The sequence below is a fragment of the Protobothrops mucrosquamatus genome, unplaced genomic scaffold, assembly GCF_001527695.2.
Source record: "Protobothrops mucrosquamatus isolate PMUCROS unplaced genomic scaffold, P.Mucros_1.0 scaffold_306, whole genome shotgun sequence".
Lineage (NCBI taxonomy): Eukaryota > Metazoa > Chordata > Lepidosauria > Squamata > Viperidae > Protobothrops > Protobothrops mucrosquamatus.
Window position 1 is genome coordinate 1,100,749 of NW_015386382.1, and position 27,325 is coordinate 1,128,073.

At 38.8% G+C, this 27,325-nt stretch overlaps 1 protein-coding gene across 1 annotated transcript in view; it reads left to right on the forward strand.

Moving 5' to 3' along the window:
- Positions 1–27,325, forward strand: part of ADAM19 (ADAM metallopeptidase domain 19) — a 70,440-nt gene that overhangs the window by 2,727 nt on the left and 40,388 nt on the right. The gene's annotated exons all lie outside the window — the stretch shown is intronic.

Sequence of the window (27,325 nt, forward strand, 5' to 3'; positions counted from 1 at the left end):
TTTTTTTTTTAACATATTCTCTCTCCTCCCTTGAGAAGTTTTCAGCCAAATCAAATGGAGAAAAAAATCTGCCACCTCCTCCTTTAGCCTAAATGACAGGAAGACTTATACATTCAAATATGTTTCTTTTCCCGCAGGCCCAGCACGGGACTCTCAGATGTGTCAATATGTAAGGGAATCGGGGCGGGGCGGGGCGGGGGGGAGGGGGGAGGAGGAAGGGAGGGATCCTATAAATGATCAAAACCAAATGTCCTCAAAGCTTTCCAGCCATGGATGGGAGGGATAAAGCAGCAGAGGAATCCACCAATCAGGGCAGTGGAAAACATGGTCCCCACAAAACATCACACCATCATTGGACAAAAGATAGAAAGGGGTTGAAAGTCAGAAAGGAATTCCTTGAGCCAGCATCGTTTCCAGCTAGTTTACGCGCAGCAGTAGAGCAAGTTAAGGCTGCATAAGGAAAAAGCAGGTATCAGTCATGAAAACTACCTTTATTTATTTATATCCCACCTTTATTTTTTATATATAATTAATTCAAGGTGCTGAACATACCTAATCTTCCTTCTTCCTCCAATTTTCCCCATAACAACAAACCCGAGAGGGAATGACTAGCCCAAAGTCACCAGTCAGCATTCATGCCTAAAGCAGGAGTAGAACTTTGCTGGTTTCTAGGCCAGCACCTTAACCATTAGACCAAACCCATATTGCTGCTTGAGGTGGTCAGGGTAGGGTATAACTAGTGTCAGTGAAAAATAATAGAGCAAAGATACAGCTAAGACAAAATACAGTAAAAATTGTAGACTCTTAAAATAGAAATTGTATTATTGTCAGGATAATAAAGTAGTAACACCTAGAGCTGCAGAGAAGTAACAATAAGAAAATAAAACTTAAATCAAAAATAGGATAAAGAATAAAATATATGGAGGAATATATTTGCTTCATCAAAAAACTTGCATCAGCTTTCTTGTATTTACTTCAGTGAAGTAAATAACTTTCTTTTCTGAACCTTTTAATAATAAAAGACTCTTAAGTGTAGTAGACATTGTTTCACTTCCTGCCTGAATCTGTTACTATCCGCAAACTGAACCAATGATGACTACGAGGCTTATGCTTCATGTCAGGGATCCCCAACCCCTGGGCCACAGCCCACTACTGGGCCGTGAGCGGTTTGAAATCGGGCCACAGAAGTGGCAGGTAAGTGTGCGTGCATGCAGGAAGATCCCCACTTGTGCGAGCAGTGGGCAAGTGCGTGCACGTGCACTCCATTTGCATAACCAATGGGTGTGCAAATGTACCTGTGCGTGCTCTTGACAGCTGCTTGCACCTCCCCTCCCCACCTGCCGGTCCACAAAGTCGGAAAAGTTGGAGAATTCTGCCTTATGTAGGATAATACTTATGTTCTCCTGCTCTCAACAGTCACCAACCAAACCTAGAGATAATGTGCTTTGGGACAGCCTTTTTAAAAATGGTTCCTAGACCTTGATTGACACACCAATGGCTCCTCCAAAGTACATCCCTCCCCCAATAATTGTTCATGGCCTTTGTAATGATGAGCACATATCTGAGCAGCAGCTTCCCTGCTCTCTTTCTGTGAAAAAAACTTCTGATCAATTTAGAAATAAGGATGATTATAAATAGAATTACACATACATACAAAAATAATAATTCTTCTTTCTGGTGAAAAAAACTGGTGACCAAGGATGATACTTGAATGTTCTGTTTTTGTATCTAGAGATCAGGCAGTGTTTCACAAGATAGAGGAAACAAGTACAGATATGATCAATGGTTGAGGAAACTAGGTATATGTAGCCTATTAAAGAGAAGAATTAGGAAGGACTTTATAACTATCTTCCAATACTTGAGGGGCTGTCACAGAGAAGAGGGGAGTGACTTTTTTTCTCTGAAGCACCTGAGTGCAGGACAGGAAGTAACGGGTGGAAGCTTGTTAAAGAGAGATCAAATCTAGAAGTAAGGAGAAATTTTCTGACAGTGAGAATTAATCAATGGAATAATTTGCCTCCCAGAGGTGTGGGTGCTCCTCCACTGGAGATTTTTAAGAATAGACTGGACAACCATTTGATTGAAATGGTATAAGGTCTCCTGTCTTGAGCAAAGGTTGGACTAGAATAGATGATCTCTGAGATCCCTGCCAGCCCTATGAGTCTGTGCTGTATGTTCTATATTCTAAAGAGGCAATTTAATGGGAAATTAATTAAATAAATAATTCTTTGAATAAAGAATGAGAAGAGATAAAAGATGAAACTTTTTCAAGAGGCGAAAATATAGTCTTTCTTGTGCATTTTGAGAGGGCCCTTATAAATCTGAAGCCTAACAGACAAGCAGAGATTGGAAGGAATGGCATATACCTAAGTCCACTAGCATCCATTCAGCCTATAAGCCATTGGATCTTGGTCATCAGGTTGGTGGGATGATCCTAAAATCTAACCAGATGCTACCAAGGGTAGAGAGAAAACCAACCTAAATAAAACCACAAAAAACAAAAAGCCATAAACTTTAACAGAATGGGAGGACAAGATCCAATGACTGTGAAGAAAACAGGAACATAGTGACAGAGCTACTGGACCTAACACAAGTGGCAGGGGATTAAGCTAGAAATAGCCCAGAGATTTATGCCAGTTTAACCTCAATATCAGAAGATTTATAAATCCAGAAGGAGCACTTGAAAAAAGTCAAGCAAACAAACTTAGTTCTGCTCCTAAATCAGTCCACCATGAATGTTTATGGAGATTGTCAATCATCCAGGTCATGGTTGTCCCAAAGGTGCTCTTACAAAAGGCAACTGGACTTTCTTCTTTTTTTCTTTGAAAACGTTTCACTTCTCATCCAAGACTATTCCAAGAACTGAACCAACCAAGAATTGAAGACGCTTCCTGGATGAGAAGCAAAACATTTTCAAAGAAAAAACCCAAGAAAGTTCAGTTGCCTTTGGGACAGGCCACCATGATAGCAGTTTTTGAATATCTAATGGGCTGCCACAAAGAAGAGGGAGTCCACCTATTCTCCAAAGTATCTGAAGGCAGAACAAGAAACAATGGATGGAAACTAATCAAAGAGAGAAGCAACCCAGAACTAAGGAGAAATTTCCTGACAGTTAGAACAATTAATCAGCCTCCAGAAGTTGTGAATGCTCCAACACTGGAAGTTTTTAAGAAGAATTTGGACAGCCATTTGTCTGAAATGGTATAGGGTTTCCTGCCTGAGCAGGGGTTGGACTAAATGACCTCCAAGATCCCTTCCAACTTTATGATCATGATCATGATGATGCTGTTAAAGACAGAATATTTGGAAAACACTAGATGAGTCTTATCTAAAAATAAAGGATACTGCTGAAGGGAAGTAGGAAATATCTAACGTGATAAAAGTTGTTGCTGTCTTAATGGATTATGAATTATGGGTTTTTTCCTCTGATGAATTTTACAAGTTCATAATAGATCTTTGAGCAATTCCTTATATTTCTCCAGCAATGAGGAACACTCCCCAGATGCCCCATGAAATTATAATCCCTCAGTGGAGAGCAGATGCAAGCTCAGGCAATGACAAGGTAGGTTTCTAAATTACAATTGCTAGCAAAAATTCTGTTATTCTGATGATTCCTCCAGATATTCATTTTTGATCTGCTCATGGTAAGAATGGTTTGCCTGTGGCTGGTTGCTCAGTAGCTGCAGTGAAGAACCAAAACAACTTAGTTTGCATGTGTATGTGCGTGTGTGTGTGAGAAAGAAAAGATGTAGCCTTTTGAGGCAATATATAGGAAGAAAATTAGAATGAAAGTTAAAATGAGTATCCCATTTTGAGGTTTGAGTGATTTGATACTAATAATTTCCTCTTCTACAGAAGGAATCAACCTTTGCCAAAATCAGTCTAAATGTTAAGCATTTGTTTTTCCTTCTCATGGGTTTGTTCTGGGGGAGAGGGATTAAAAAAAATCAAGATGATAGCTGAAAATTTGCAATTAAAGTCCCTGTGTTTTAACATCCCTTGTGCACATGACACATATAGAGAAAAAGGGAGGTTGATCATGCAGGTACTGCACCCATCGTCACTTTGAACCTTTCCAGTGGATGTCTCTGCTGCTTCTCCTACCAGGGGTAGGCAACCTTGGCTCTTTTATGACTCGTGGACTTCAACTCCCAGAATTCCTGAGCCACCATGCTGAGGGGAAAGGGAGAGGTTTCCAAGCTGAGCCATGCTGGCTCAGGAATTCTGGGAGTTGAAGTCCACGAGTCATAAAAGAGCCAAGGTTGCCTACCCCTGTGACCTAGACCTAGAAGCATCTATAAGATTCAGCTGAATCCAAAGTGAGTTGAATTGGAAAAGTTCTAAAGTTGTCTGGATCAAAGCAAGGCTTCTCTAGGTAAGGTTGAATGTAAATCCTTTCTTAATGATGTGGAGGAACAGGAAATATATCTCAAAATACTGATCCGCTTTTCTTCCTGTTCTTAAGCTAAGGAAAGCACCAGCCTGCAGAGCTGCCCCAAAGTAGCTAATTGACTTTAAACGGTTGATCATCCATCGCCATTCTCCAATTGCTGCACTTAGTTTCCGAAATTTAGCAAAATATTGCCTGGATTGTCAGTGGAAAAGAGAGAGACTATACAGACTAGTGGTTAACATATTACAGTTACGAGTGGGAAACCTGCTGGGTGTCCTCGGGCCAGTCTCTCCCCCTCAGCCCTAGGCAGAAGGCAAGAGCAAAACACATCCACACATGTTACCCCCCCAAAAAAAGAAACTTCATGGACTTGTCCATGTAGTTGCCAGAATTAAAAGATCAAAAGGGAAAAAAAGCAAAGAAACAAAGCAGTGAAAATAAGAGAAAGAGAAGAAAAAGCATTATCAATTCTTTCCAACTGTAAAAGTACTCTCGTACAACAATTTTTCAATCCAATGAAGCAAACTGGATCCCCTCAGAAGCAATCAACACACTGAGAAATCTTAACTCAAACCTGCTGACAAACTATTAAAAAAAAGAAGAGCAGTTCTGTATAAAAATACAAGGTGTAAATAAACCTGGCATATATTTACATATATTTATTTATTTTATTTATTCATTTATATCCCGCCTTTATTATTTTTTACAAATAAGTCAAGGCAGTGAACATATCCCATACACGTTTGTCCTCCTATTTTCCCTACAACAACAACAACCCTTTGGAGTGAGTTGGGCTGAGACTGGCCCAAGGTTAGCCAGCTAGCTTTCATGGCAAGGGCGTGATTAGAACTCATGGTCTCCCGCTTTCTAGCCCGGTGCCTTAACCATTAGACCAAACTGGCTCTTTATATACAGAGAAACACACAGACGCACAAACACGTGCATAGAATCTGTTATCCATACACAGGTGGTCCTTGCTTAACCACTTCTCTGTTTAGAAACCATTCAAAGTTACGATGGTGCTGAAAAAAGTAGCTTTGGAGTCAGTCCTCATGCTTATGCCATTGCAGTGTCCTTCCAGCCATGTGGCACTTTTCAACCAGTAAATGGCATTTATGACCATCACAGCCTCCCAGAGTCATGTGTTTGCCATTTGCATGCTTTACAGACAACTTCCAGTAAACAGTCCAGTGGAGAAGCCAGCGGTAAATTCACTTCAGGCAGTCCTCGACTTATGCCAATTTGTTTCACAACTGTTTGAAGTTACAGTGGCACTGAAAAAAGTGAGTGACAACAGGTCCTCTCACGTCTCTCATAGTATCCCCCAGCCACTTGATCAGAATTTGGGTGCTTGGCAACTGGCATGTAGTTACGACCACTGGAGGATTCCAGGATCACATGATCACCCTTTGTGACTGGAGGACTTCTGATAAGCAAAGTCCAGGGGAGGGGGGGGGAGCCAGATTTGTTTAATGACTGCTGTGATTCGCTTAACAAGCATGGCCAAAAGATAGTGAAATCAGGTGTGACTCACTTAACAATTGCATCACTTAGCAACAGACGTTTCAGTCCCAATTGTGGTTATAACTCGGCTATTTATAGCAGTTGCACGATGTCTTGCTTAATGACCATGAGTGCTTCACTTAATAGCTGCAGCAAAAGTAAGGTCATATGTCCATCACAGTCATATGATGTCTTGCTTAATGACATGTCACTTAGTGACAAAGTTGCTGATGCCAATTGAGATATTGTAATTAAGCAAGGACTAGCTCTGTGTGTGTGTGTGTATGTCATATATTTATATGACATTTAGCCAGCAATCCTCTCATAATAGGAAATTTCATCAGATTATATATATAATGTATATATATATATATCTATATAAATAAAAAAGTAAATGTTCGTTTGTTCAAAATCTTAAATCTCCGAAAGTTCTTCACCGATTGCTTTGAAATTTTGACACATCGTTGCATTCGAATACGCGCATGTTTTTATATACCTACTATTATATAGATGTCACACCTGTGACAGGTAAAAACACACTACGATTTTACGATTCCATTTCAATGTTTCCGAATCAGTCTAATATTCAAAGCGAGGCAGTCACATACATTCCTCATTCCTCACATTCCTATGATTCCAACGGATATGCCATTTCAATTTAAGAGATTGCAATTCCCAATTCGATTGGCGTTTGCAATCACCATCAACAAAGCTCAGGGCCAATCTTTACAATTGTGCGGTTTAGATCTAGACACGGATTGCTTCTCACATGGACAATTATATGTTGCGTGTTCCAGAGTCGGCAAACCAGACAATCTCTATATCTGCACAGACAATGGAAAAAACAAAAAATATTGTATACCCACAGGCATTGTGAAATTAAACATATTACAAACATGTGCTTTCTCTTTTCTTTCTTTTCCATTTAACCAGACTGAGCCACAGCAACGCGTGGCCGGGTACAGCTAGTATATATATATATATATATATATACACACACACACACACACACACACACACAAACACACACACACACACACATATACATACATACATACATGGGGGAAGTTATATAATTCTTTCCCTTTTTTATCCAACAGACATTAGAAAGCTTCAGATTTTTAAACTGAATATTTGGATTTGACCTCGGCAAGTCAAGTGACCTCTAAATTGGTCCAAGGAGATTCATTATATTTTCTCAAATGGGTTCTAGACCAAAGTTTGCAAATTCAAACTTTGATTCAAAAAAGATCCCCTGGTTGCAATATTTTATGATGTACAATCCATAGCTGGTAATGCAGGTGGTCTTCAACTTATAACCATTCGTTTAGTGACCGTTCAAAGTTACAACAGCACTGAAAAAGTGACTTGTGACCATTTTTCACACGTATGACCATTGCAGCATTCCAGTGATCACGTGATCAAAATTGGGATGCTTGGCAACTGGCATGTATTTAGGACAGATGCAGTGTCCCGGGGTCATGTGATCACCTTTTGTGACCTTTTGACAAGCAAAGTCAATAGGGAAGCCAGATTCACTTAACAACTGTGTTACTAACTTAATAACCGCAGTGATTCACTGATCACCTATGGGGCAAAATAACTTGGCAACAGACATTTTGGGCTTAATTGTGGTCATAAATCAAGGGATACCTGTAACCTTTACTGGAACGAACTGGTTATACTTTTTCTATATTTCTGAGGTACTTCTAGCAAATATGCATAATAGCTATTGTGCAAATAAAAATACTTCTTAAAACTGAGAAGCCTTTTGTTTGTTAATAAATGTCTTGCATAACTTTCTGCTTGGTTCCTCTTGTTGCTTCCTCTTTCATTACCTGGAATAATGTGTGAAAATGCATAGTCCAGAGCAAGGCTTTTTTTCTCATAGAACGCCCAGAACGGAGTTCCGGCACCTTTTTTGGATGGAACCTTGTAGGGTAGGCAAGGTGGGTTGTATGACGTGTGTGAGTTCCGGCATGTTTTTTTTTTTTTTTTTTAGAAAAAAAGCACTGGCCCAGAGTAACATATTAATTTTCATAGTACTGGAGCTTTTGATGTGGAGGTCATTTCACAGTATGATAAAGGTTCTGAATAGAAAAATGAAATTATCAGTCTTTGGCACTTAAACGACTATATACACACTTCATCTTTTGAATCATCAATTTTCGTTGTGGATAAAAGAGGAAATATGCAATATGTTATCACAGCATTAGATGGATTGCCTCTGAATTGCCCAAACTGCCACAAAAAGATAAAATTGCCTTTATATTGCTAAAATCTCATGCAAGAACACTAAAAATGTATAAGGCTTTATATATGTGTATAGCTGATATACATCACAATACTGATATTTTGAAGGGTATTATTATTTTAAATGTTCTTCTGGCAAGTCTGATATTTTTTCCTCATTTATATATATTTAGATGGTATTTAACAAAGGCAAAACAAGACAGTGATAATAACGCCATAAATAAATTACAGGTAGTCCTTGACTTACAACAGTTTATTCAGTGACAATTCGAAGTTACAATGGCATTGAAAAAAGTGACTTATGATCATTTTTCAAACTGTTGCAGCATCCCCATCAATGGTCACATAGTCAAAATTCAGATGCTTGGCAACTGACTCATATTTATGACAATCGCAGTGCCTTGGGGTCATGTGACCAGCTTCTGCAACCTTCTGGCAAGCAAAATCAATGGGGAAACCAGATTCACTTAACAACTGTGTTACTAACTTAACAACTGCAATGATTCACTTAACAACTGTGCAAGAAAAGTCATAAAATGGGGCAAATCTCACTTCAAAAATGTTTCACTTAGTGACAGAAATTTTAGGCTCAACTGTGGTCGTAAGTCGAGGACTAACTGTATACAAATAGTCCTCAACTTACAAAGATTTGTTTAGTGACCATCCAAAGTAACAGCGGCATTGAAAAAAATGTTTTATGACTGGTCCTTGCACTTACAACGGTCACAGCATCACTCCCAGACACGTGATCCAAATTCGGGCTCTTGGCAACTGGCATCCATTTATGACAGTTGCCTTGTCCCAGGGTCACGTGATCGCCATTTGCAACCTTCTCAGCTGGCCTCTAGCAAGCAAAGTCAATGGGGGGAAAGCCAGATATGCTGCATGACCATGTGATTCTCGTAACTGCAGTGATTCCCCTAACCATGGCAAAAAAAACCTCACCTAACAACTGCTTTGCTTAGCAACAGAAATTCTACTCTCAATTGTATAGTAAGTTGAGGACTACCTATATTGGTAGATGCAGACTTGGGTGCAGTCGGGACATTATTTCTTATGCCTAGTTCAGGACCATTAAAGAAATCCTGAAAATATAAAAAAATCATGTTTATGCAGTTTAATTGGTCATATGGCTCTTCCCAATTATTATGTATTTATTGTTTTACTTTATAAACCTCTTTGCATATCTGGGGATCCAAAGTCACTTTATTTTGCCATCTAATCTCTTTGGTAAAGTGACGGCCCAGACTAGGGGTAGGCAAACTTGGCTCTTTTATGACTCGTGGACTTCAACTCCCAGAATTCCTGAGCCAGCTCGACGAGTCATAAAAGAGCCAAGGTTGCCTACCCCTGGCCCAGACTATACACTGTGATAACTGTTGGCTCTTGCTTAAGGAACTGGTGTTATATACAAGACTCGGATAGTATGAATCAGGAGTAGTGATTGGATTTGACCTCTCTTCGTTTTCTATTGCTCCGGGCCTCTGGCCAATGTTGAACATTCTTTTAGTCCCTACCCAGTTATTTCCTACAGAAAAACAAAACCCAGTACAGGGAGCAGGTTTTGATGATATGAGATCATTCAGTTGTTTGGTCTTTGCTGTTCTGACTATATGGTAGCACCAACCGAAATACAGTGAACACACAGAGAATGTTATTTCCTTTTCTGTGCATGTGGCAGTGTGCTTTGGTTCAACATCCTTTGAGTTTCATTTGTGACCAAATCTTGCAGAGTAAAGGATGGGGAGGATGTGGTAGCCTTGTGCCTCATGCAGGAAAGAGTATTGTTATTCTGTTTTTTGTTTTTCTTGAGTTCAATGTTACATAGATTGCCTAACAAAGAAAGGCATTGCACAGAGAGCTGTCAAGCTGGAACTCTGTCCACCTCTTTATCCTAGGGGTGAGCTGGACATCTGTGCAGCCTGATTAACTTAAGGGAAGAAAAGTTGTGCTGAATTTATCCAGTGGAGAATGGGAGCTAGCGATGCTAATCTGCAGACTCAATATTTATTATCTTGTCCTTCAACTTGATCATATTTTTAGCATTGTGCATGAATTGGACTGAATGTAAACTGAAAAATTCTAAGAGGAAAAATTCCTGGTGGGTAAAACAAAGAGTTCTTCCATGGCATTAATTTGAGGAGTCCTAAGGCATTGTGAATGTCTTGTCTTTCGTTCTACAGTAACCTCTGTCCTGATTCATATTCCCTTGCTTCAGTTAAATCCAAAGAAAAGGAACAACTTCTATGGACTTTTGGCATCTTGGGAAGCATAAATTGAGACAATCTGCAATTGAAAAATGTAAAGATCATAACTAGGGAAAGAATAGCAACTGCAACCTCACAGACATAAACACGCTTTAAAATGAAGTAGAACACATACAGTAAGCATCTTTTATGAGGGCGGAGGTACTTACAAGGATTTGGAAGTGTTTGATATTGACACAGTATTAATGAAAATGAACCTTACAACCCAAAAAAGATGGAGGTTAAATAAAAAGAACAGAGAGAAACTAAAATTACCAACCAATATTCTAGTTTATCCAATTACCAACCAATATTACCAATTACCAACCAATATTATACTTTATCCAAACAGAGGAGGCCTCCTCTGACAAAAATAAAAAATCCAAAGGCTTTGTAGGTGGAAAGGATTGGGGCATGGCTGGAAAGCTCATTGTAATAATTTGAGGAATGTAGGGAATAGAACTTTAAAATTAAAACAGACATTTTCTTTCATAGTTAATGAAATTGTATATATAAGATGGCATCACAGAGAGCTAGCAGAGTGTAGTGACCTAAAACTTAGGGGTTGGACTAGGGCTGAGGAAGTCCAAACTGTTGTCCTCCCTCAACCAAAGAAGCCCTCTAGGAGCCTTTGGGTCAACTCACTTAACCCAACCTGCCTCACATGGTTGTAGCTGTGAAATAGAAAGAAGACTGCCATCTGAAATTCCTGGACGAAAGACAAGATATAAATCTAACAAAGAATAAACAGATGATGGATGGATGGATGGATGGATGGATGGATGGATGGATGGATGGATGGATGGATGGGGTCAGCATCATTTAATAGTGCACTGAGTCATAAAAAATATGCTTGGACTCTAGCTAGAGTACAGTATATTTTCTTTGTCCTATTGTTTGTGTGCTCAGCATTTAGCATTTAGTGAATGAATGAATGCATCTGTAATTATATTTAGGCAGCTGTAGCTGGCGGATTTATATTTGTGTGTTGTATCTGTATCTATGGCTGACCACAAGAAGCATGGTTTTAATGTGATGTCATCTGAGAAGATAGAATCAGGTTTTTAGATGTTTTTTTGAGGTTGAAAGCTTAAAAGTAAAATAGGTATGTCAAAGTCTGTGGTGGATTAATAATCTATTTAGCTTTTAATTTTCAAGAACACCACAAAAATTATGCTACGGAAAACAAGTGATTTGCTTTCAACTTTTATCAGTGTGGTCTGGGGAGTTAGCCTCTATAGATTGTGAAAAATGAGCTGGGGGACTACATGTAGGCTTCATGTTTATATCCCACATGAAAAGAGAAGTAATTTAATTTTACAAAGAGAAAACAGGACCTAATCCATGATGGTTAAAAAACAAGGAATCTATTCACCTAGATCAGGGGTGGGAACCATGGTTTCCCACCCCTGAACTAGATAGACTATGTTCCCTGTATCCTGTCATAGATATTAGGCTAGAGAAGAGAATATAGAATACAAATACTGTACAGAAGGTACAATGTTCTACTAAGTAGAATGTCCTACTAAGACTACAGGGGACAGATGGTTATGCAAAGGATGAGAGCAATTCTTTAATGATATAATTTGAGTTGCAGGAGCCCAAATTGCCATTTTCCTTTCTGTTTATTGACAGTTTTAATTCATTATCTAATACATATGCTGGTAAGGTTATGCAGGGGAAGGAGACAATGGCTTGTTATTTTGTTCACGTTTGTTGCAATGCCAATATTTGGTTCCTCAGCTCATAGTTGACAGTCACACAGAAGATCACTCTAATTGGCCAACTTCCCCACAGATGTAGCAAGAACTCTATTACCTTCTTTTTCAAAACCTGCTTCCAGTAACTGTCACAACAGATGTTCACATTAATTTCCTTTTAAGCTGGGTTTTCTCTATGTAGCTGGTCATGTTGCATGTCCATGTACTGTAGAAATGTTGGTGGCAATTAGAGAAAAGGAAATTCTTCAGACGGCAACATCTGATACCAAGATGTTTTAACAGGCTCTTGAAGATACTGAGTGGTATGCCAAGGAAAAGATGATAACAAATGTGGTTGAAAATACTTGGTGATATTTCAAGAGGCCCCTTGTTGTACGAAGACATTTGGTTTGACCCCTTTTTCCAGAAGCCACCAATTCATCAAACTGGTATCAACCAGAAAGCATTGTACAGAGGTAGATTGGTACACATGCAGAATCATAGCTTTGAAGAGGGTCACTTAGATTATCATGTCATACCCTCTACTCAATAGAGCAATCCAGATAGAAACATCTCTAACAGATAATATCAAGTTTGCACTTGAACACATCTGGTAAAGAAGAATTTCCACCTCTCTGGGTAATTGTTTCCACTGTCAAAATGCTGGTACAGTTAGGAAGGTTTTCATCACAATTAGTAAGAAACTGTCTTGCTGCAGTAGCATGGTTATGAAGGCGTGCATTCAGTACCATTGAGCTGGAATGCAGGAGTTGAATTTTAATTCAATGTTCATCAGAAGCTGATTCCAAAAATCAGCTTCTCACAGTTTTTCTCTCTTTTTATTGTAGTTCAACGTACCATTTGCAAGCACAGTGTAGATTAATGGATTTGAAGTATAGTATCAACTGATCAAGAAACCTATGTCAACAGAAGTAAGGAAGAGCATGAAGCTATAATTTGAAGTTGGCTTGCTCTGAAATTTGAATCCTGAAAATTCAAATGTTTACCTAGATAGCAAAGGAATGGGTGTATGTATCCACAAAGCTTCAGTGTATGGATATGTATTGATTTGGTAACTGTTAAATTTTACATTCTATGTAGCATCCATTGAGAGCAGAACTCAGGATAACAGCTGAAGGAAGAAACTTTATTGTGGATGTTGAAAAGAACGAGTAAGTACTTGAAATCTTATTGTCATAAGGAAAAGTATAAATAATGAGACAGTGCAATGCTTCAGACTGGATCTCCAAATATTGCTTTGGGGCACAAATGTAGCCCCTCTCCATAATACTTTGAAGTAGCTGGGACTGCTTCCAGGATCTCAGAGCCCCAATAAGTGTTTTTTAAATTCATTAAGCAAAAACATGAATGTCTTTTAGGGCTGAGTAACTAACCTAAAGGGCTGACATGTATTTTTAAATATGTAACAAAGATATGTAAAAATATCTTCTGACAATATTAACATGCATGTGATCTTTCACATTCCTCCTTTTCCTGAAGTTTCATTCCTGTGCATTAGTAAATATGTTCTGGCTGTATTAAAATTGCAAGCAATAATACATGGTATTTATTACTGTAAAGTAGCTTCAGTATTTGCATATCAAAGCAAAAAAGTGCCATATCAAGTTCTCAGCAATGAAAATTAGCATAAATTCTAATACACTAAATGAAAATTAGCATGAATCTTCATTTGTGTTCTTAAGAAACAAAGAAAGGTAAATATACATGCATTTGGGCAATGAGAGAATAGCATTAAAAACATTTAGTCTAATCCTATTATGAAGTGTGCATCTAGCTGCCAAACTCTCCCTCCACAGAGAGAAGTTTTCATCCTGTTTCCTAATGATTTGGATCTACATCCTAGTATAAACAGAACTCTCTGACCATCTGGCCTTAAATTTCCAGCAATATTTCTGAGTCGTATAAAGCAGTACAGGCAAAGCCACTGATGCAGCAGAATTGGAAAAAGCAAAATCATAAGCAAAATTTAGTCACATATTAGCATGGAGGACAATGGTATAACCACCAGATATAATGAAGGATAATGATATAAAAGCATCCTGGGAATTAACAGTGCTATTGCCGTGCTCTCAACAGGCTAGCAAATATATCTTATCTTTACTTCCCAGTAGGCTCACAATTCATCCAAATGTGCAAACATAGCCGTTCAACTTTGTAAGGGATTGAAAGAGACAATGATATGGATTCATAATTTTGTGTACTGTATGCACATAAGTACTTTAAATTTAGCCTTGTTAAATTTGAAGTGTTCTAAACATTAGCTATTTAGTTTTTTGCTAGTAGAATTTTTCTTATTTATTTATATCCCACCTTTATTATTTTTTACATACAACTCAAGGCACAAATGTATCTATTACACCTTTCCCCTCGTGTTTTCCCCACAGCAACACCCTGTGAGGTGAGTTGGGCTGAGACGGACTGGCTCAAAGTCACCCAGCTGGCTTTCATGGTTAAGGCAGGACTTGAACTCACAGTCTCCTCCTTTCTAGGCTGGTGCCTTAACCACTAGACCAAACTGGCTTATTCTAAACAAGAAGTTATTGAACCCCTTGGCCATCATCCAGTTATTCCATTACAACTGATTTTATAATTTTAAGACACTGAGGTAGGGGAAAAAGGAGATTTTTTTTAAAAAAAATGCAGTGGTTGGAACATAGAAAAAAATCAGTAGAGTTTGTATATTATAATAGGTTAAAAGTGAGGAGAAGATAGAAAGCCCAGCATCAGGCTAATCAAACATGTAGACTAGAGACGGCCAATTTGAGGGTAAATGGCCACATTTAATATTTGTAGAAATACAGAAATTTAGGGCTGTAATGTGGTTCATAAGTATTGTGCTTATGAAGTCAGCCAAACGTTTTCCATTTTATTTCTGGGTTGGTAGAGAGACATTTTGAGGTACCTGTTTAAAAAAAAACCCATTAAAGAAAATTCTGTTAAACCTTCCTTAAACTACATATATTTTGATGACTAGAGCTGAAATCCTGTGCACAGGGGACAAATCCTGTCGACCACAGAGAAGCTTGTTTAAGTATTAGGAAATAGCAAACAGTTGCGAAATTCTCTTTACCAGCGGATGTGCTTGATTTTAGCATCTGTTCAGAACAGGATCTCAGTTGGTGTATCCCATGAAACAGGGACATTTATCTTCTCTATTTGGAGACCACTCCCAATCTGGCAGCCAGACTGGGAAGTTAAAACCCTCTACAGCTAAGGATTTATTATTTATTTTGCTATTAAAAGTGAGCTATGAAATAAGCATTTTTCACACTTTTTAAAAACTTTGAAGTCATCTGAGTCCAAACCTAATTTGGTTGGGATCCAAAGAATTAGAGCCAGGTGAAAAAAGCTCTTAACCTGTCATGTAGCCATGAAGCAAAGTCCCTGGTTCAATAATTGGGTTAAACACACAGGCCCATGAACCCCTAGCAAGTCAAATCGCTGAGGGTGCTCATACCCAGAGGACAATGCATCATCACCATCAATGAACTTCATAGCTTTTTCAAAAGTACAAGGAATATAAAGATTGGCAGTAAAAAGAGTTAGGGACAAAATATGAGGGAGGTCCAGAGCAGAATAGTAGCATTCTGGAAGGAGATTTTGGATTCCACTTTATTTGAGGCTATTTGAAGATATACTGAGCGCAGTCTGACTAAGATTTTAATTTACATTTGCCTTGATATTGCCAGTATTGTGTCAGTACAAAGCACATTTAATTCCACAGGAAGTTACTCTTATTTACATACAGTCTCTGAATTGGTTCCCAAACACCCGGTGCACTTGGTTTGTTTTTCAAAAATGGGTTGTTGAGATGTTTAAGTTCTGCAGCTGTAAAACAGAAATCCCAAAGTAGAAAGATATCATGAGAGTATAACATTGGCTGTTATTGTCAAAGAGCATCAGATGTTCACAGATGTGTTTCAAAGCATAATTTTCTGGAAGAAAAAAAGAAAGAAAGAAGCCAGTTCTCTGACTGAAGTTAAGGAAGTCTTGAAGTTGTGATAAAAACAAATACACTGTTTTAAGTCTGTGTTTAGTAAGAATTAATTGCTTTGGGTCAACACTGGCCATCTGCACAGGCCAACTGGGGACAAGTTCAGGAAGGAAAAGAGAGGATATTGATTTAATAATGGAGGCAGTAGCATCTTCAGGGGGTGGCAAGGGAGGTTAGAGTGATACAAGTGGAATCGTGTGATTTGATGCAAGATTTGTCCCCTTTTTGATGCACATCATTGTGTCATTCACATATCCCAAAGGGGCAGAGTTTATAGTTCAATGTTGCTTTTTTCATTGTGACCAAGGCAGCAAGAGATTGTAGATACTACTGAATGGTTGTGGTTAAACATTTTAAAAATATTTATTTATTTATTTTACTTACTTTACATACATACATACATACATACATACATACATACATACATACATACATACATACAAACATAATTGTATGTTGCCCATTCTCAAAGCCTCTGGGCAGCTAACAGTCAACAGTTCTGTAAAAACAAACACCTAAATCAAAATACAGAAAGAACATTCATACAAACAAAACAAACAAACAAAAAAGGCAGAAACCATTAGCGTAGTGTAAAACACTCTCTTTCTGACTTATTGGAAGAAGTGAGTTTTAGCAAAATCCCAGACAACTTTCTACTTCTTATAGGCCCAGAAGACAAGAAATAGACCGAATTTGCACTGGGAGGAAGTTTAAAAGAACTGGAGCACTGATGGATAAAGCCCACCTTTTTCTGACAGCAACGAGGCCTGGAGTTAGTTAATCTGTATGATCTGGTTGTACCAACAGATAAATACAGAAAAAAGCAATCCCTCAGATAATCAAAATTGGAGCCAGGTAGAGTTTTATACAGGTATCCATAGAAGAGATTATCTGTAGCTCAGGGTTGAAATGAGGGGTCCTTGTTATTCCCTGAACTTGGTTGTTGTCTTGCAGTCATTTTATTACCAACCTAGGTAACTTCATCCAAGAGCATCAAGGACTCTTCTTTATACAGGTGACAACCACCACTTGAATCATACCTGAAAGCCCATTGGCAATGAATGGAATTCCCAAAGCAGAGAGGAATTTGAGGAGCACATATTCATCACTGCCTTTTTCAAGAGGCAACTGGACTTTCTTGTTTTTCTTTGAAGACGTTTCGCTTCTCATCCAAAGAGCTTCTTCAGCTCATAGCAACGTCTTCTTCATCCATGATCTGGATGACTGAGAATCTCCATAGACACATTCAGCACTGTTTCAAATGCCACATTTTGTAGTAACTGTAGCTTTCAGCTTTCAAGGGCAGCCTTATGTTACTCTGTACACTGTGTCCTGGGGATGATCAAAGCGTGACTGACAGAGCCTTCCAGTCCAATAATGGTTGCAGCTGGTGTATCAGATGTAACTGTGCAAAAATCTTCCTAGTCGCATCTGTCACCTATTCCTCAAGCAGGACTTGTGAGTCTAGAGAGAATTCCCAAACTGTGAACCATCTTTGAGTCGGGGGAGGGGGGTATACCCTATTCAGAGACAAAGATGGTGCTTCCCTGGAAGGTTAGGCCCAAAAACGCAGAGCCAATCTCTCCATGGACAGATTAAGCTTGAGTCTATTTCTCCCCATTCAGCTCCCATCAGCCTCTAGGCACTGGGTCAGTGCTTCTCTCGCATTTGCTTGTTCAGCATGGAGCTGAGATGTATACAGGCAGTCCTTGGCTTACGGCCATTCGAAGTCATGACAAACTTGGAAAGGGTGTTTTACAGGTGCTTTAAAGCATTTCTGGCCCTCATAAAATGTCACCCCAGCCCATCCACCCCTCCCCCGTAACCATATGATTTCCCGCAGCCACATGACCACAATTTGTGACTTTTTTTTGCTTGTTTATTGCAAAAAAATACCTGTTTCGGACAATATATTAACAAATGTGTGATTCATTTAACTGCATGATTCAGGTTTAACAACCACATCACTCACTTAATGACTTCTGTATAAACAGTCGAAAATTGGGTCCAGTCATGTGGGTGACTCAACTTAAGACCAATATGATTTACGACGGCAACTCGGAAATAAACCTCCATTTGGTTATCAATGACAGACACTCACAGATACAGAACTTTTATTATGCACATTAGAAAACTACAACTTTACATTACTTTTCGACATAATCGCCATTCAGATTGAGGCACTTGTCATAACGTCTTACAAGGTTTGAAATTCCTTAGTAGTAGTCGCTTGGCGCCAAATCTGTGCTATGGTGGGTGGTGATCAAAAACATCCCAACGGAACTGCTTCAAAAGTTCTTGGGTGCATCTAGCAGTGTGAGGGCGAGCATTATCCTGAACCAACACCACACCGGAGGTGGTACCATAGAAAATCCTGCCAGATGTGAAGATGCCAAAGGAGTACTGCTAGTGAAGTCCATGGAGTGTAGTTCGACCATCAGTTCAGAAGTCTACTGTGAAATGTTACAAAAACTCAGTCAAGCCAGGGCATGCTGACTTCCAGTGTGGTGCTGGTTCATGATAATGCTCGCCCGCACACCTCTGGACACATTCAAGAACTTTTGAAGCAGTTCCATTGAGATGTTTTTGATCACACATACATCCCCATAGCCCAGATTTGGTGCTGGATGACTACCACTAAGGAATTTCAAATCTTTTAAGACATTATGACAAATGCCTCAATTTGAATGGCGATTATGTCGAAAACTAATGTAATGTTGTAGTTTTCTAATGTGCATAATAAAAGTTCTGTATCTGCGAGTGTCTGTCATTGATAACCAAATGGAGGTTTATTTCTGAATTACCCCCATACAACAACAACNATTATTATTTTGGAGAAATGGCTGTCCAATTTCTTCTTAAAAACTTCCAGTGTTGGAGCATTCACCACTTCTGGAGGCAGGTTGTTCCACTGGTTAATTGTTCTAACTGTCAGGAAGTTTCTCCTTAGTTCTATGTTGCTTCTCTCCTTGATTAGTTTCCATCCGTTGCTTCTTGTCCTGCCTTCAGGCGCTTTGGAAAATAGCTTGACTCCCTCTTCTTTGTGGCAGCCCCTGAGATATTGGAACACTGCTATCATGTCCCCCCTCGTCCTTCTCTTCATTAAACTAGACATACCCAATTCCATCAACCTTTCCTTATATGTTTTAACCTCCAGTCCCCTAATCATCTTTGTTACTCTTCTCTGTACTCTTTCTAGAGTCTCAACATCTTTTTTACATCGTGGTGACCAAAACTGGATGCAGTATTCCAAGTGTGGCCTTACCAAGGCATTGTAGAGTGGTATTAATACTTTGCATGATCTTGATTCTATCCCTCTGTTAATGCAGCCTAGGACTGTGTTGGCTTTTTTGGCAGCTGCAGCACACTGCTGGCTCATATTTAAATGATTGTCCACTAGGACTCCGAGATCCCTCTCACAGTTACTACTATTGAGCAAGGTACCCCCTATACTATACCTGTACATTTGGTTTTTCTTGCCTTACTTTTTTCACCATTGAATTTCATTTAGTTAGATAGCAACTTGGCTGGCTCAGGAATTCTGGGAGTTGAAGTCCATGAGTCATAAAAGAGCCAAGGTTGCCTACCCCTGATCTAAACTATTCTGCATTGTGTTATCTGAATGATATTCAGGAGACTGGGGGAGGCTTGCCAATTTGATCAGGGCAACAACACAATTCAGAGAAACAGTGCCTAGGTTCTTACCTCATGCTGAACCATCATGCATTTGCTTTGGGTTTAAGAAGTTGTGTGAACCCAGCCCGTTGTGGCTTATTCATTTTGTTATGGCTAGCACTATGTGTAAGCCAAGTCAATGTGGAAATGCACGAAGGCAGTCTGAATACTATACTTCCCCCTGCAAGTTTTCTGAAAGAAAAAGGAAAAAAGACACGGAGGCCATGGCTCTTTGTGTTTTCTGAAGTTTCATCGTGAAGGATATTTGCCCTGAGATGTGGCATTTTGCCAGAAAAATTCCTGAGTAGCCAAGATGTGATGTAATTAGCTCCATGACTAGACCAGCTGGCACAGGAAAAAGGCTTGGCATCCAGCTGTATTCAGAGATCTAATTTTAGAATTACTGTAGTTTGGAGCACAAAACTCCCTCATTGCCAAGCGTACTGTACCCTTCCTTGTGTCAGGGCTACTCTGAATGTCCTCCGGAGGTGGACAGATTCGGCTGTGCTGTTAATCTTTGTCCATCATTTCCTGCCTTGCGGTTTCCTTTCCAGTGTTTCCTTTAGAGATTGGAAAGGGGAAAGATTGTTTTCCAGTTTGGCTTTGGGTTGGCAGGATAGCTGAACTTTTCTCTGCAGGGATGCCCTCGCATTAACTTTTGCTAGTAATTTCCTAGATGCAGGGATACTAATGGAGGCTAATGATTGGATGCCTTGACCCTTTCCTGCAGCGTTTGCAAAGACTATCTGAATGGTCAGCAGAAGAAGGCTGCCACTTGAGAATTTTTAGTTCATCTTCCTCCTGGAATAATGATTTCATTTTCTGGAGGGCCAGGCAAGGAAGCTTGTCTCTCTAAGTTATCTGTTCCTCGTTGCAAAATTTCCTGGGAGGGAAGTATGCTTCCTTCCTTTCCTTCACTGGTGACTTTTTGGCTCTACAGTTTTACAGTGCAACCCCTTTGAGTGATAATAATTTAAAAGAGAGAGAGGGAGGGAAGGAAGGGGAGAGAAGCAAGCATTGCTTGAAAAGTTTGCATTCTTCACAAATAGGAAGATGCTGAAGTAAAGAGGATTGAAATCTCTAGCTTTGGCAGAGCATGTTGAACATCAGCATCTAAAAAGGATGACTTTATCCTCTTTTTAGCTCAGGGGCTGGGTGTGTTAATGAAAGGGTGGCTTTCATTCTTAGCCTCACAATGATCCCAGATCAGCAAAATACAGGCTGAAGGATGTCAGTGCAAGTAGCTTGTCTAAAAATACAAGCCTGAAACCATAGTATAATAAATTGTGTGGATACAGCAGATAATCCTCACTCATACAGGTGATTATTTGCCTATAGCAAAGAAGCATTGATGTTCAAATCCCACAAAAAAAAAGGTTCCCCTTGAAATTACATTTTTCAGTAGAGTTGGTTCATAGATTTGACTGCAGGTTAATCAAACGTGAAAACTAAGTCTGCAGTGATTACAAAGTACATGTTGTCTTTGATAGATGAATGTTGGTTCTTGGCCATCACCTAAGTCTAGTATCTGGTACTGAATATATGCAGTCATCATTTTGTATTTCATTCAGCTAGCTGGTCGTTAAATTCCAATACTTCCTTATAGAGGTAAGATGGTTTTACAGAACAAAATTCTTCTCTGCCCTTTTAAACAAATACACATGTAAGAAGAGCTGTGCTAGAACAAGACCTACCTGAGAGTTCCATAGAGAATTGTTCAGTATGAAACAAGGATAGGAAACCTGGTACACTCTAATACAGCACCCAGCGCCCCTCAATGCTGGGAATTGTAGTTCATTAGTAACAGGATGAACATAGGTTTTCCATCTCTGAAAGGTGGCATATTTGTAGCCCTCCTGATGTTAACGAACAGTTTCCACATCCTCAGCCATCCTGACCAAGCATGAAAGATGTCTGGGACATAACTTTTCAAAAAAATATTTTGTCTACAAAAATCAGCAGGTCTCAAACCAGAGGAGGTATCTGGTATGGTATCTCATGTTCTTCTGGAAGAGACTTTATAACAAGTGCTTGAAACTGCACCCTCGCCTGAAATAAAGGGATTTGTGAAAATAGCCTTGGTCTGTTACAGTCTTCATCAGTTTGGTGTTCTCCAGAGCTGTTGTGTCTACAACTCTGAAAGTGTTTAAGTAGCATGGCCTCTGGCTCTGCTGTCTCAGAAGTGCTCACTGTCATAATATAATTTAAAGAACTGTTGTGATTTCCTGTATTTTATGCCAATTAAGATGTTATTACCACCCATTCTCAATCACTAGGTACTAAACAGAGTTGCTCAGAGTTGCATTAACAGTGAGATGGGTGAAATGTAAAATTAATAAATAGATTTGTTCATCACAGATAGTAGACACTGAGATAAGGAATGGATGACATTTTCGAACTGTCAGGCATCCCAGACAACATAGTCAGTGAAAAGGAATATTGGGAGTTGTGATTCAAGAACAATTGAAGGCCCACAAATTTCCCAACTGTGTCCCGAATAGTCAGAGATATTGTCAATGTTATGGATTTGTACAGGACTTTGTTGTCTTTTAATTGTGTTACATACACTAAAGATCCCACCTTCTTCTTCTATCATGGAAGAAAGAGTTTCAAGAGGCTCTTGTCTTACATAACTGCAAGAAATAGTCAATCCTGGGTCAAAAAGCAATGTTAACTTAATATGAACATAGTTGAAAGAACATAGTCAAAGCAAGGCAGGTTCTGAAGGAAGGTTCAAAATGTTAAGTAACAGGCATTGGCAAATTTGATAGAAGTAGGATTAATCAAGTTATTTCACAGTTTTAATGTCAGATTGATACAATCATTGTTTTAGTGCTTGAATTACTTCAGGCAACAGTTTTTATTCCAGAAGCTTCTGGTCTTCACTGGCCACAATTTATAATCGTTAAATTGAATTATGCTTCATGACTTGTTTTGGAGCTATAATTTACTCTGGATATATGGTTACTCAGTTCAGATACTCTGAACTGGCTACTCTTCCAACAATATGGTGTTTCTCAGACCCCCCACTTTCTTCTGTTAAATGTGGGGAAGATTCTTTGATTTTGTATTGGAATCAGAGTGTAGGATTGGGAATGGTAGAAGATGATTCTGCCAAAATATATCTACAGCATGTAAACAAACTCATCTTGTTTATTTCCTGTATGCTGGACGTTAGTATGTAGACAATGAAGATTATGATCTTTGCAAATCAGTATTGTTCCTGAGTTTTCATTGAGTGGTGCAATCACATGTACTATTCCCAGATTAATCTCAATTAAGATATGAATAACACTGAAACCATAGTTGAAAATTATTCAGGTAAAAAGAGTTAATCCACCCTATCCTGAGACCTAGAAGAATAGCCTTGGAAGTATGGAAAGCTGAGTCAACCTTGAGCCCATCAGGATCAAACTCCAGTGGTTAGAAAATTGGTCTTAGGTATGTTTATCCATTCTGATGGGGTTTTCCGTTGTGTAAGAGATGATGAACTGAGTAGAACGGTTTTGCAACAAAGAAACTGTGTATCTCTATACTGGCATACTGGCATTTTCTACCCAAAATTTCCATCTGCCTCATTCATAAACTATTTGCATCCCTTCTCTTCACATTGTGTTAATGGCCACAAAATAGAAACCCCCTTCACTGCAGGCGCCTTCATTGCTGCATCCCCTACTCTGAAGATGGAGACTTTGCTCAGAACAATGGTATCATTGACACAGTGGAGCATAGCCAAAAATGTGCTGAATAGGGCTGGAAGGGAAATACAGCCGTTAAAACATCTGTATGTTGTGGCTACAGGCCAGGTTCTTGCTCATTCTCTGGATCGGGCTCTGCTCCTGAGATTTCTACTGTAATGAAAAGTGGCAACAGCTGTCTGCTTTCAGCCAACATCTGTATTTTAGCAGAAAAGATGCTAAGTCTGCAGGCCACAGTCAAGCTGTATTCACCACACAGTGATTTCTTTCAATGAAAAAAGAATGCAAACTTTTGATCCTAATAATCCTAAACATGCAAACTTGGAAGTTAAGTCCTACTGAATTTATTGAGCTTACTTGAGAATAAACAGGTCTGAGCCCAAACTTTATATAATTCACAGTTATTTTACCCTCCATTTGTTCTTTTACCTGGCGTTTTATTTTCTCCATATGTTTTTTTCAGATGCATGTCCAGGTAAACAAAGCAGCTGCAGCAGCTAGAGATAAAGTCAGCCATTGCTATTTTCTATGATTGCAGCACTTCAAAAAAAAAATATAAAATTTATCTTTATCACTTTGAACAGTTTCCTTTTCCAATCAGTGTGACCAAAGTTAAAAGCAAAATACTGAAATTAGCAACCTGGTTAGGTCGCTGTACTAACAGCAGTTTTAAATAAATATTGCAGGTAGTCCTTGACTTACAGCCATTTGTTTAGTGACCATTTGACGGCACTGAAAAAGTGACTTACACCTGGTCCTCACACATACATACATCGCAGGAACCCCATAGTCACATGATGAAAATTCAGGTGCTTGGAAACCAGCATGTATTTGCTACAGTTACAGCATCCATGTGATCTCCTTTGCAACCTTCCCAACTAGCTTCTGATAAGCCAAATCAATGAGGGAAACTAGATGCTCTTAATGACTCCATTCTTCACTTAACAACTGCAGTGATTTGCTTAACCACCATGGCAAAAATGAATTGTAAAATCCAATTTCTTAGCAACCAATATTCTGGTCCCAATTGTGATTCTAAGCTGGGGACTACCTGTATTGACTGATCAGATTTACAAAAGGAAACCAGTGACCTTGAGGACACAGATAACCTCCAAATGGCCTCAAGGACTCTCTAAAAGAATGCAAATGACCAGCTTTCTGCAAGGAGTATAAATCCTTCCATTCCCCACCACTCAGTCAGAGCTGAAGAAGCTTCTTGGATGAGAAGTGAAATGTCTTCAGAGAAAAACAAGGAAGTCCAGTTGCCTCCCAAAAAAGCAACTTGAGGACAATCATGACCTGGATGACTGAGAATCTCCATAGACATTAGGTTAAAAAGGAAAGATTGATTATAGCAAAAAAATATGTTTTTTCATATGCTCTGTTAATTTATACTTTAAAGCATTGATTGGCCGTGAAACACCTATCAGATTCTCCTATCAAAATTGGGAATCTCTGTAACTCTAGCCATCTGAAGAACAAAGTGATTTTTTAGCTTTTTTTCTCTCTCCTGTTTCTAAGATTCTGTTTTTTTTCAATGTAAAGAATACAGTATCTAACCTCTGAAAAAGACTTCATCCTGAGGTTAAGTCTAGCCCCTCTTAATATTCTTCACAGATCTTTTACAGGTGTAGGAAAAAGATATAATACAATTGCAATTTTCACAAATTTTGGCCCCAGTTTGAGAAATCTGCTCCTGAATATTTGGGGAAGAGCATGTTGGACATTGTTCACTGTTTTTAAATATAACACATAATTCTTGGGACAATAAGCAAGTCTTTATCTCAGTGGTTAGAGACATGGGTATTAGAGTAATTAGTACAGCGACCCACTTCTTTCAAATACTATTTCATCGTTTTGCAAAAAAGTTGTGGTTTTGTGTCCTTTGTTGTGGCAGTTACATGCAGGGAAGCCCGCCATGTACATTATCTTGTTCTCTCAAAGAAAAGGCAGGACACATAGGCAATAAATAAAAGCAGCAAAATATCTGAAGATGGGGGGGGGGGCTGTTAAATACATTAAATCAGTTGAATGATTAAGTGCCATCAAGTCATTAGATGGATAATAGTTTGTCCCTAACCTGGTTTTTCAGACCTTCCAATAGTGCAACATCAAAGATCAAACATACTCACTTAAGAGAAAAAAAAAGGAAGTGGTTCATTTTGTTTCAGGAAAATAGTGTAAACCATCACACATAGACCACATTGATCTTAGTTCCTCCAAACTTATTAGCCACAGATTCATAAGGTTTGCCATTACATACATTTTTGTGGTAAGATAACAAGGAAATGGATGACTTTGAATAAATAGGTACATCAGATTTTATCATTATCTTCAGGGAAAAAAGACCACAGTAGCCATCGTCATAGTGAAATAATTAGTCATTCATCTATCTGTGGAGATTCTCAGTCACCCAGATCATGGTTGTCCCAAATGTGCTTTTTCAGGAGGCAACTGGACTTTCTTGTTTTTTCTTTGAAGATGTTTTGCTTCTCATTCAAGAAGCTCCTTCAGTTCTCAGCTCTCACTTTTGGAATACTCATTCATCTGTTGTCATTTCATGATTATCAATGAATAGCGAAACGACCAAAAATGGTTCCGTTGAGGTTTTTAGTGGACTTTTTTATATCCATAGTCAAGAGTCATTGTTGAAAATCAAAGTTTAAAGTTACTAAGTATGCTCAGTCCCAATGAAGTTAGTAGATATCTATAGGTTTGCATTGCTCATTTATTTCCACGCTAGCTAAGAGTTGTTAGTATTGCATCCATAGCACCAGGTTGAGAAAAAACTAACATAAGCCTTACATTAAGGCTACACTAAGCTAGAGAATCAGCTTAGTGTAATTCATAAAGGTGTTTTGTGTAGTGGATTAGAAATTGGAATAGTGTACATTCTAGTTCTGCCTTAGGTTTGGAAGTTAGGTGAATGTAGGCCATCTCTCTCTCTCTCAGCCTTAGGAAGAAGGTAGTAGTAAACTGCTATCAAAAATATTGCTAAGAAAACTTGGACTTGTCCATTTAATTGGTAGACTGATTTAAAGGTACATTCACACATATACATTTTCTTTGTTAGCACTAAACATTGGTTTGTATATCTCAGATTCTGCATCTTGATGGGCATCTACTGCCCAACTCATAATGACCCTGGATGGCTTCCAATTGTCAATGAGAAGTCAGTAATGGGACAGGAAACAGACACCTTTTAAAGTATATGTTTAGTAATTAAATGAACATGAGGTGCAGCAAAATGCTTTTTTTCAAGGTCCATCCATTTTTTATGTGTTCAGATTGTCTGCAGGCTGTGAGCCAAATGAGCTCAGAGGTAATGATAATGATGGTCATGGATGGAGATAGAGCGCTAAGCAGTAATCCCTTTCTATCATTAAAGTAACAGCTTCCTGATGACCCCAAGTAATTAGAGGGGGAGGCTGGAGAGGAAGGACAGTAAAGTAACCAGGACACTTGAGAAATACAAAGATGATGGGCAGAAAGTAGGGTGGCAGTGGCTCAGCAACAGAGTAGTTAGGGTGACGTGGAAGGTGGAGGATCCCCTTAATCCAGAAATAATATTTGAGTCTCTTGCCTTTTTTCATATTGCAACCAGGGTCTATGCAGCTTCTTTCTTCACTAGATTTTTCTACAGAATTCTGACATTCAGTAAGCAGATCTGTATTGTATAACAAAAATTTTGGAATTATTTTTAGGATTATAGAGGTATATTAGTTACTAATAGTGTCTTCTGATAATTTTACTAGGGAACCAAATGTTGAATGGATCATCTTTCTACTATAGGATTTGGGACAGTTATTACTCCCCCTCCAGATTTTATTAGTTTTTACTTA